Source organism: Chiloscyllium punctatum, chromosome 36 (genome assembly GCF_047496795.1).
Source record: "Chiloscyllium punctatum isolate Juve2018m chromosome 36, sChiPun1.3, whole genome shotgun sequence".
NCBI lineage: Eukaryota > Metazoa > Chordata > Chondrichthyes > Orectolobiformes > Hemiscylliidae > Chiloscyllium > Chiloscyllium punctatum.
The window spans coordinates 33445569-33455128 of NC_092774.1; the positions used below are offsets into that span (position 1 = coordinate 33445569).

Sequence of the window (9560 nt, forward strand, 5' to 3'; positions counted from 1 at the left end):
TCAATTTTCAGTGTTGTTGCATGGCTATCCATTCTCCTTAAAAGCGCTGGACAGTTAATTATTTGTCTTCGTAGTGATTGGGTGCTACAGTGTGTCGTGTTTCGTTGAAATAGTGCCCTCGTTCAGATTTGTTTGTATGCGTAGGGATGATTACTTCTGTAGCGAAATACTTGGTTCGCGTGTGGTGTTTTCCTGTAGAGGCTGTTTTGATTTTACCATTGACTGTTCACTCTACTGTGACATCTAGAAATGGCACTTTGTTGTTGTTCTCCTCTTTTGTGAATTTTATGCCAGTAAGGAGATTGTTGATGGTGTTGTACGTTTCCTCTAATTTGTTTCATTTTTTGATGACAGAAGTGTTTCATCGGTATTTCGTTGATTTATTTGTAGGGCTTGTTACTGAATATAAAGTGGGTGGTAACCACGAGGTTGACAGTGCTATCTTTGCTGATGAAGTTGGTGCTGTGTTTTTGTCTTTAGTTCTTCGAGTAGTGTCTTCAGTTTTCTTTGGTCACGTTGATGTTAATGGATGTGAACAGGGCTGTTATGTCAAAGGACAACATTATTCCATCCTCTTCTATCTTCGTGTCTTTGGTGTTCAGGAATTCTTGGATGGAGTGAATGGAGTGGCATGAATCTTCGACTTGGTGTTTTAGTCCTCAGTGGAGGCCTTGGACTAGTCTGTATATTGGTGTTCCAAGTAGTGAGACTCTGGCCTGTGGGGGGCTCCTTGTTTGAAAAAGAGGAGAACAACAATAAACTGCCATTCTTAGATGTCACAGTAGAGCGAACAGTCAACGGGGAACTTCAAACTGGCATCTACAGAAAAACAACACACACAAACCAAATACTTAACCACAGAAGCAATCATCCCAACACCCACAAACGAAGCTGCATCAGGAGATTATTTCAACGAGCCACTACATACTGCAGCACAGAGAAACTACGAAGAGCTCAAGAGAAATAAGTATATGGTGCATTGAGGGAGAACGTGTCCCCAATAAACCCATTCCGCCGATTTCTCATTGATGCTTTCAAGCTGACTCTCAAAAATTCGGTTTGAACCTCCATTCTTTCCTCTTTGTTTTTTGTCGGTTTTGAAAGCTTTCCCAATCCTCTGACTGAGTATTGGAGTTGGGAAGTTATGTTGTGGTTGTACAGGACATTGGTTAGACCACTTTTAGAATATTGCGTGCAATTCTGGTCTCCCTCCTATCACAAGGATATTGTGAAATTTGAAAGGGTTCTGAAGCACCAATAGGTCCACAGAGGGGAAGCGGCCCTTCTGCTGCCCTAAGTATGGGAAGGCCTTCAATGATTCTGCTGCCCTGCTGACGCACCAGTTGGCCCACACCGGGGAAGGCTGTTCTCCGGCCCCAAGCGCAAGATGGCCTTCAGCAGGTCTTCCCACCTGCTGAGACACCAGTGGGTCCATACTGAGAGGCCGTTCTTCTGCCCCAACTGCAGGAGGGGCATTGCTCTTTCCTCCGACCTACTGGCCCATTGGTGTGTACACATGGTGGAGAGGTCGTTCAGTTGCCGTATGTGCAGGAAGGCCTTCAGCAATTCCTCTGCCCTGCTGAGGCACCAGTCCATCCACACCGGGGAGAAACCGTTCTCCTGCCCCGAATGTGGGAAGGTCATTACCTGCTCCTCCACACTGCTGAATCACCAGCTGGACCACACGGGGGTTTTGGGGGGTGGGGAGACAGTGGAGGAGGGGGGAGGCCATTCTGCTGCCCTCAGTGCGGGAAGGCCTTCAGCAATTCCTCCACCCTACTGAAGCACCAATGTGCCCACACCAGGGAGATGCCCTCCAGCTGGCCCGAGTGTGGGAAGAGGTTCATGTTTTCCTACAACTTGCGGAAGCACCAGCGCTCCCAGCAATCAGATCCCACCGGTGACGCTGCCTTCGGTCACCTCCCAGGACTGAACCTCCTGCCAGTTCTGACAGTGGGTGCAGTGGGAGAGTAGGTGGGCTGTTTTTCTTTTCTGCTGGACTGCAATTGCCTCCCCCACACCCCACAATCACAACTCCAGGGGGCTCAGGTTTAGCACTACTGCCTCATGGCACCAGGAACCCAGGAATAATTCCATTCTTGGGGTCTGTGTGCAAGTTATGGAGGGTAGGAAAATGGATCTGAGTGGGTTAGTCTTCTGAAGATCAGTGCAGATGTGTTCGGCTGAAGGACTTGTTTCCACATTGTGGGAGTTCTATGATTCTATGAGCTTTGCCTTCAGTGGATACTGCTGCTCATTGAGCCTGGGACTGCACATTGCCAATGAAATGATCCAGAGAAACCGAAGACCGCAAGACCATCGGAGAAGAGGTTAGGCCATTCGGCCTACTCTGCCATTCGTTAGTAACAAAAGTATTGGATGAGATGAGCTACACTGCGGAAACAGGTCATTCGTCCCAACAAGTCCACACCGACCCCCCCCGCCACCCCCCGAAGAGTCACCCATCCAGACCCATTTCCCTCTGACTAATGTACCTAACTCTATGGGCAATTAAGCATGGCCCATCTACATGACCTGCACATCTTTGGTTTATGGAAGAGAACAGGATCACAGAGAGAAAACCTACGCAGATTCTGGGAGAAAGTGCAAATTCCTCACAGATAGTCACCCAAGGCTGGAATCAAACCTGGGCCCCTGGTGCTATGAGGCTGCAGTGGTTACCACTGAGCCACTACATATTGCAACCCGAAGTTGGCAAGCAGGAGGTTAGGAGAATACAGCAAGCCAGGCAGCACCAGAATGTGGAGTAGTCAGCATTTTGGGTATTAACCCTTCTTCAGGACTGAAACGTTGACTTCTCCATGAGAAACGATTCACAGGAATGTTGCTGGGGGTTGGAGGGTTTGAGCTACAGGGAGAGGCTGAATAGCGTGGGGCTGTTTTCACTGGAGCATCGGAGGCAGAGAGGTGACCTAATACCGGTTATACAATCATGAGGGGCATGGACAGTGTAATAGACAAAGTCCTTTCCTTGGGGTAGGGGAGTCCAGAACGAGAGGGCATAAGTTTAGGGTAAGAGGCGAAATATATTAAAGGGACAACTTCTTCATGCAGAGGGTGGTACATATATGAAATGAGCTGCCAGAGTATATGGGTCAGGTGCTGTCAAATGGGAGTAGATTAATTTAGGATATCAGGTCAGCATGGACAAGTTGGAACGAAGGGTCTGTTTCCTTGCTGTACGTGTCTCTGACTACTGGGCCTGATGTAAGTTTAAAATAGAGTCCAAGTAACTTTGAATAGTTCAATCTTGTTGAGCTCACCTCCTGAAAAGTTTCAGATGAATCCCTCTGAGAGATACTGTTTAAACATGCTGAGTTGGACAAAGTATCCCATCAAGTTCAACACAAACCCAGAGTGGAAGAAGTCAGAAGTCAGAACACCAAGGGGACCAAAACTGATCACAATATTCCAGGTGCAGCCTCATCAACGTCCTGTATTCCTGCAACATAACTTGCCAACATCTGTACTCAATTCCCTAACTGATGAAGGCCAGTGTGGTGAAACCTTTCATCACTGCCTTGTGTACCGATGTACTCAGAGATATAGGACCTACTTTAAACTGATCCACGATCTAGCTGCTGGTAGCACAGAAGTAGAGTAGTGCTGCGTGAGTGTGCTGGGTCGATAACCCAGAGGTCGATGGGTAAAAACCATGTGATGCTATTGCTCAATGTCTCTGTAAGCTGCTTTCATATACAAAGGTTCTGTGCATCTGGTTCCCAAAGCTTCTTCAGTGGAGGCGTGGCCGCTGGAGCCCAGGCGTTCAACAACCCCCCGGAGCTGGAGGAAGTTCCAAGCTCCAAGAAGCGCGGGGTAAGGCTGGAAGCAGGATTTGCTCAAGGCTTGTATTTTTAACTCATTTTAATGGTACCTACTGTATGGGGCTATGGTTTACATTAAAACCGGAGGATCATATCAGAGTGTTTATATTTAGCAGTGGTAGTTGGTAAAATGCACTCTCTGGGGGAGCACTTTATATGATGCTGCATTTCTTGCCTTCTGCCCTTACCCCATTTCTTATCTCCCATCTTGATTTTATATTTTTTTGGTCAAATTTAATTTCATATTAATCAGACTTGCGATTCACTGTGTGCTATTAATTTGTTTGTTTGAATATTATAAGTCAAAATTAATGGTGTCATGTCATATCTGATGTCAGAGTTTGACATTGAATGTGCAGGTGTGAATACCAGTAAGTTGTGAAAATAAATCAAGAACTTGTGGTTTTTAACAAAAAGAGCAGTTCACTGATATTCATGGCATCGTCTCATTTGGGTGTGATGATTCAAATCTGACCAACAAACCGTTTCATGCAGTCATCCAATTGAATAAAAAAATTCTTTAATTTAATTAAAGAAAATAACTCTGGCAAGCTAAGATTTATGCAATCTATTTATAAGATTATGTCCATTGCTCGCAATATGGTCTCATCCACATTGAGGAAACTGGACGCCAACTAGCGGAACATTTCAGGGAACAACTCTGGGAATCTAAATCTAAACGACACACCGCCCTGTGGCGGGACACTTTAACTCCCCGTCCCATTCCACCAAGGACATGCAAGTCCTGGGCCTCCTCCACTGCCAAACTCTTGCTACCCGACACTTGTAGGAAAACACCTCAACTTCTGCTTTCAGACCCTCCAACCACATGGTATCAATGTAGATTTCATCAGTTTCCTTATTTCCTCTCCCCCACCTTGTCCCAGATCCAACCTTCCAATTCGACACCAACCCCTTGACCTGTCATACCTGTCCAATTTGCTTCTCACCTATTTGCTCCACCCTCATCTCTGACCTATCACCATCAATCCCTACCTCCATCAACCTATTGCACTCCCAGCTGCCTTCCCTCCAGCCTCACTTCCTTCCCATTTATCTCTCAGCCCTCTTGGGCCACCCTTTATTCCTGATGAAGAGCTTATGCTCGAAACCAAGACTGTGATGAAGCAACATCCTCAACAAATAGGAAATAGCTCCCAAGTGAGATTTCATTCCCTCTTCTGTTTCCCAGTTCTTTCAGAAATAAGGAATGTCTTTTCCTTCCCCTAGAAAGTGGTCTTCCACTTTGCGCTGTCTGAAGTGTTATCCCTCACCACTCCTTCAGACACCTTTTAAGAATCCTTTCAACCTGTTTTTCTAACAATTGTGGAGGTGACCAAAAGCAAACATTTCACTTCTCCTCAATGTCCCATTTCTCCTCCTATGAGCCATTTTGTCATGTTGTCTCCGTTACAAGCAGCCGAGTGCACTTGGTTTCTGAATTGAAATTTGGCCATTGAAGGGAACAGGATTAATATTTATCGATGGCTAGCTGTGTTTGCACTAACTGTAATTATCCACCAATATGATGTCTTTTGTTCCACCAAAATTGGAAACAATGATCTGTGTTTATATTGCAGTCGGATGTAGAAAATCATCCCAGCGATCTTCACGTTATTATAGTTTACTGAGGCCATGACAGCATTACGTGGCAGTTTGATGTGACTAAAACCTGGATGGAAATCTCTAGATTATGTTGTAAAAATATCGGTATAATGTGATTCACACTGCGCTGTCACCAACTGAACGAAGCGGCTGTGTGTTTTAATCCCGTGATGAACAGTTTGTGTTTTACTTCTCACATTGCGGGGAGCTGAGCATTTACCCAAACAATGGGCACACCACCTCCCTGACACAGTGTTCACAAATCAAACTGACAGCAAAGATTCACGTGTGATCGAAAGTTTCCGCAAAGAACTTTCAACACAACGTACTCTTTTCTTCATTCGACATGTTCGATATTGATTGTAGTGAGCCTGACGTGATTTGAACACACAACCTTCTGATCTGGAGTCAGTCGCGCTACCGTTGCGCCACAAGCTCACGGATGGTCTGTGCGCTCTGTTGATGCTTAAGGGAAGTGATCGCACTACAATGATTTTACGTTCATGTCTGTTCTGTTTCTCCCCCTTCTCTTTCTGTCTCTCGAAACAATTTCCAACTCTCTCTCAATAAAAATCTGAAAGAACTGCGGATGCTGTATATCAGGAACAAAAAACAGGAGTTGCCGGTGACCCTTCCACAGAACAGATGGTGATTGGGAAATTGTCGGTTTATATGCAGGAGATATTGTGGGAGGAAGGCGGAGATCAGGACAGAGCCCAAAGCGAGGGAAGAACTGTTGGACAGAAAAAGAAGTTGATAACGATCTGCGTGGGAGGGTGAATAACTGTTAATGGAGACTGTTCGTGGCGAAGTAGTGTGGAATGACAGACTATGTGATAACAAGACTTGGTGTGTGTGGAAGGGACGAGGATACTATGGAGTTCAGGTCCTCGAATGATTGAATTGGATATAGGGACCAGAGGGATGTATGGTCCCCAAGTGCAATATTCGGTGCTCTTCGTTCTGCTGGTGCTGAGCTTCGCTGGAACACAACAGCAAACCGGAGACAGAGATGTTGGCCGGGGAACAGGGTGGGGTGTGGAATTGGCAGGCAACTGGAAGCTCAGGGTCTTTTTTGCAGGCAGAACGTAGATGTTCTGTGCAGCAGTCACCCAGTTAAGGCTTCGTTTTCCCCAATGTAGATGAGGCAACATTGTGAGCAGCAAATGCAGTAGACTGGGTTGTGGAAAGTGCAGGTAAAGGGCCACTTCACTTGGAATGTAAGTTTGGCTCCTTGGATAGCGAGGAGGGAATAGGTAAATGGGCTGGTGTCACACATTCGGCACTTGCAGGGGAAAGTGCATCTCAACCTGCAAGTTTACTTTGAGAAAATCCTGGACTTGAACTCCCAAGTCTCTTTACATTTCGGATTTCTGCATTTTCTCCCCATAATCTTCTGTTCAAACATTGACTATCTATGTCAGGGCAGCACCAGTGATTTCCTGACATATGGATTGTATTTGGGGATATCAAGGAACGTCAGGAACTGTGAGTACCTCAGGAGCAATCGTTATTCCTGGGGGAGGCAGAGAGGAATGTGGTGTGGTCCTGTAAACTCCAGAACTTTGAAAACTTCATGAGTCAGCAATAACTCTTTCTGGACCAAGAAACGAAAGGGCCAATGAGAAACTGCTACAAGGGAGTTAACAAATAACATACATTAACTATCACTGGGAAGGAGGAGGCAAAACAATGAGCAGTTCCTTTGGACAGATGAGATAATGGTGTTTAATAACTGTGTGACAGAAGGACAATTAATTCTGCCTGTAGAAGGAACGCCTTGGCATAAAGGGGTTAATTGCAGGACAGGCTGTTTCAAACAGGTGGAAAACCCTCAAAGATAAGAAGGCAAGCTACAGACCTGAGGTCTCTAGAGGTGTGGGGAGGTGGTATCAAAATCTAAAGCCCAGCACACTCACTCAGCACTACTCTGCTTCTGGGCACTCAGCAGCTGGATTCTGCATCAGTTTAAAGTAGGTCCAATATCTCTGACACCATCGGTACACAAGGTAGTGAAGAAAGGTTTCAGCACACTGGCCTTCATCAGTTAGGGAATTGAGGACAGATGTTGGCAAGTTACGTTGCAGTTATACAGGACGTTGATGAGGCCGCACCTGGAATATTGTGATCAGTTTTTGTCCCCTTGGTGTTCTGACTTCTGACTTCTTCAACTCTGGGTTTGTGTTGAACTTGATGGGATACTTTGTCCAACTTAGCATGTTTAAACAGTATCTCTCAGAGGGATTAATCTGAAACTTTTCAGTAGGTGAGCTCAACAAGATTGAAGTATTCAAAGTTACTTGGACTCTATTTTAAACTTACATCAGGAGCAGTAGTCAGAGACACGTACAGCATGGAAACAGACACTTCGGTCCAACTTGTCCATGCTGACCTGATATCCTATATTAATTTAGTCCCATTTGACAACACCTGACCCACATACTCTGGCAGCTCATTTCATATAAGTACCACCCTCTGCATGAAGATGTCGTCGCTTTTAATATATTTCGCCTCTCACCCTAAACCTATGCCCTCTAGTTCTGGACTCCCCCAGCCCAGGGAAAAGACCTTGTCTATTACCCTGTCCATGCCCCTCATGATTTTGTAACCGCTATTAGGTCACTTCTCTGCCTCCGATGCTCCAGTGAAAACAACCCCACGTTATTCAGCCGCTCCCTGCAGCTCAAACCCTCCAACCCCCAGCAACATTCATGTAAATCTTTTCTCATAGATAAGTCACTCTTTCAGTAATGAAGAAGGGTTAATACCCAAAACGCTGACTACTCCACATCCTGGTGCTGCCTGGCTTGCTGTATTCTCCCAACCCCCGGCTTTCCAACCTCGGGTTGCAATATGTAGTGACTCAGTGGTTACACCTGCAGCCTCACAGTGCCAGGGACCCAGGTTTTATTCCAGCCTTGGGTGGCAGTCTGTGAGGAGTGTGCACATTCTCCCAATGTCTGCGTGGGTTTTCTCTGGGTGGTCCTGTTTTCTTCCATAAACCAAAGATGTGCAGGTCTTGTGGATTGGCCATGCTTAATTGCCCATAGAGTTAGGTACATTAGTCAGAGGGAAATGGGTCTGGATGGGTTACACTTCGGAGGGTCGGTGTGGACTTGTTGGGACAAATGGCCTGTTTCCACACTGTAGCTAATCTCATCCAATACTTTTGTTACGAACGAATGGCAGAGAAGGCCAAACTTCTTCTCCGATGGTCTTGCGGTCTTAGGTTTCTCTGGATCATTTCATTGGCAATGTGCAGTCCCGGGCTCAATGAGCAACAGTGTCCACTGAAGGCAAAGCTCATAGAATCATAGCACACCCACAATGTGGAAAAACAGGTCCTTCAGCCGAACACATCTGCACTGATCTTCCGAAAACTAACCCACTCAGATCCATTTTCCTACCCTCCATAAATTGCACACAGAACCCCAAGGGTGGAATTATTCTTGAGTTCCTGGTGCCATGAGGCAGCAGTGCTAACCCTGAGCTACCTTGGGGTTGGGTTTGTGGGGTGTAGGGGAGGCAATTGCATTCCAGCAGAAAACAATAACAGCCCACCTACTCTCCCACTGCACCCACTGTCAGAACTGGCAGCAGATTCAGTCCTGGGGGGTAACCGAAGGCAGCGTCACTGGTGGGATCTGATTGCTGGGAGCGCTGGTGCCCCCGCTAGTACTTCCGCAAGTTGCAGGAAAACATGAACCTCTTCCCACACTCGGACCAGCTGAAGGGTCTCTCCCCAGGGTGGACACACTGGTGCTTCAGCAGGGCGGAGGAATTGCTGAAGGCCTTCCCACACTTAGGGCAGCAGAATGGCCTCCCCTCCTCCGCCACTGTCCCCCCCCCCCCCAAACCCCCGTGTGGTCCATCTGGTGATTCAGCAGTGTGGAGGAGTGGGTAAAGACCTTCCCACATTCGGGGCAGGAGAACGGCTTCTCCCCGGTGTGGATAGACTGGTGCCTCAGCAGGGCCGAGGAATTGCTGAAGGCCTTCCTGCACATAGGGCAACTGAACGACCTCTCTACCATTTGGATACACCAATGGGCCAGTACGTCGGAGGAAAGAGCAATGCCCCTCCTGCAGTTGGGGCAGAAGAACGGCCTCTCA

At 46.8% G+C, this 9560-nt stretch overlaps 1 non-coding gene across 1 annotated transcript; it reads right to left on the reverse strand.

The window, feature by feature from the left end:
- Positions 1-5816: 5816 nt before the first annotated feature.
- Positions 5817-5888, reverse strand: trnaw-cca (transfer RNA tryptophan (anticodon CCA)). The gene has a single exon. It is a non-coding gene; the product is annotated as a tRNA-Trp (tRNA).
- Between the last annotated feature and the right edge of the window lie 3672 nt (positions 5889-9560).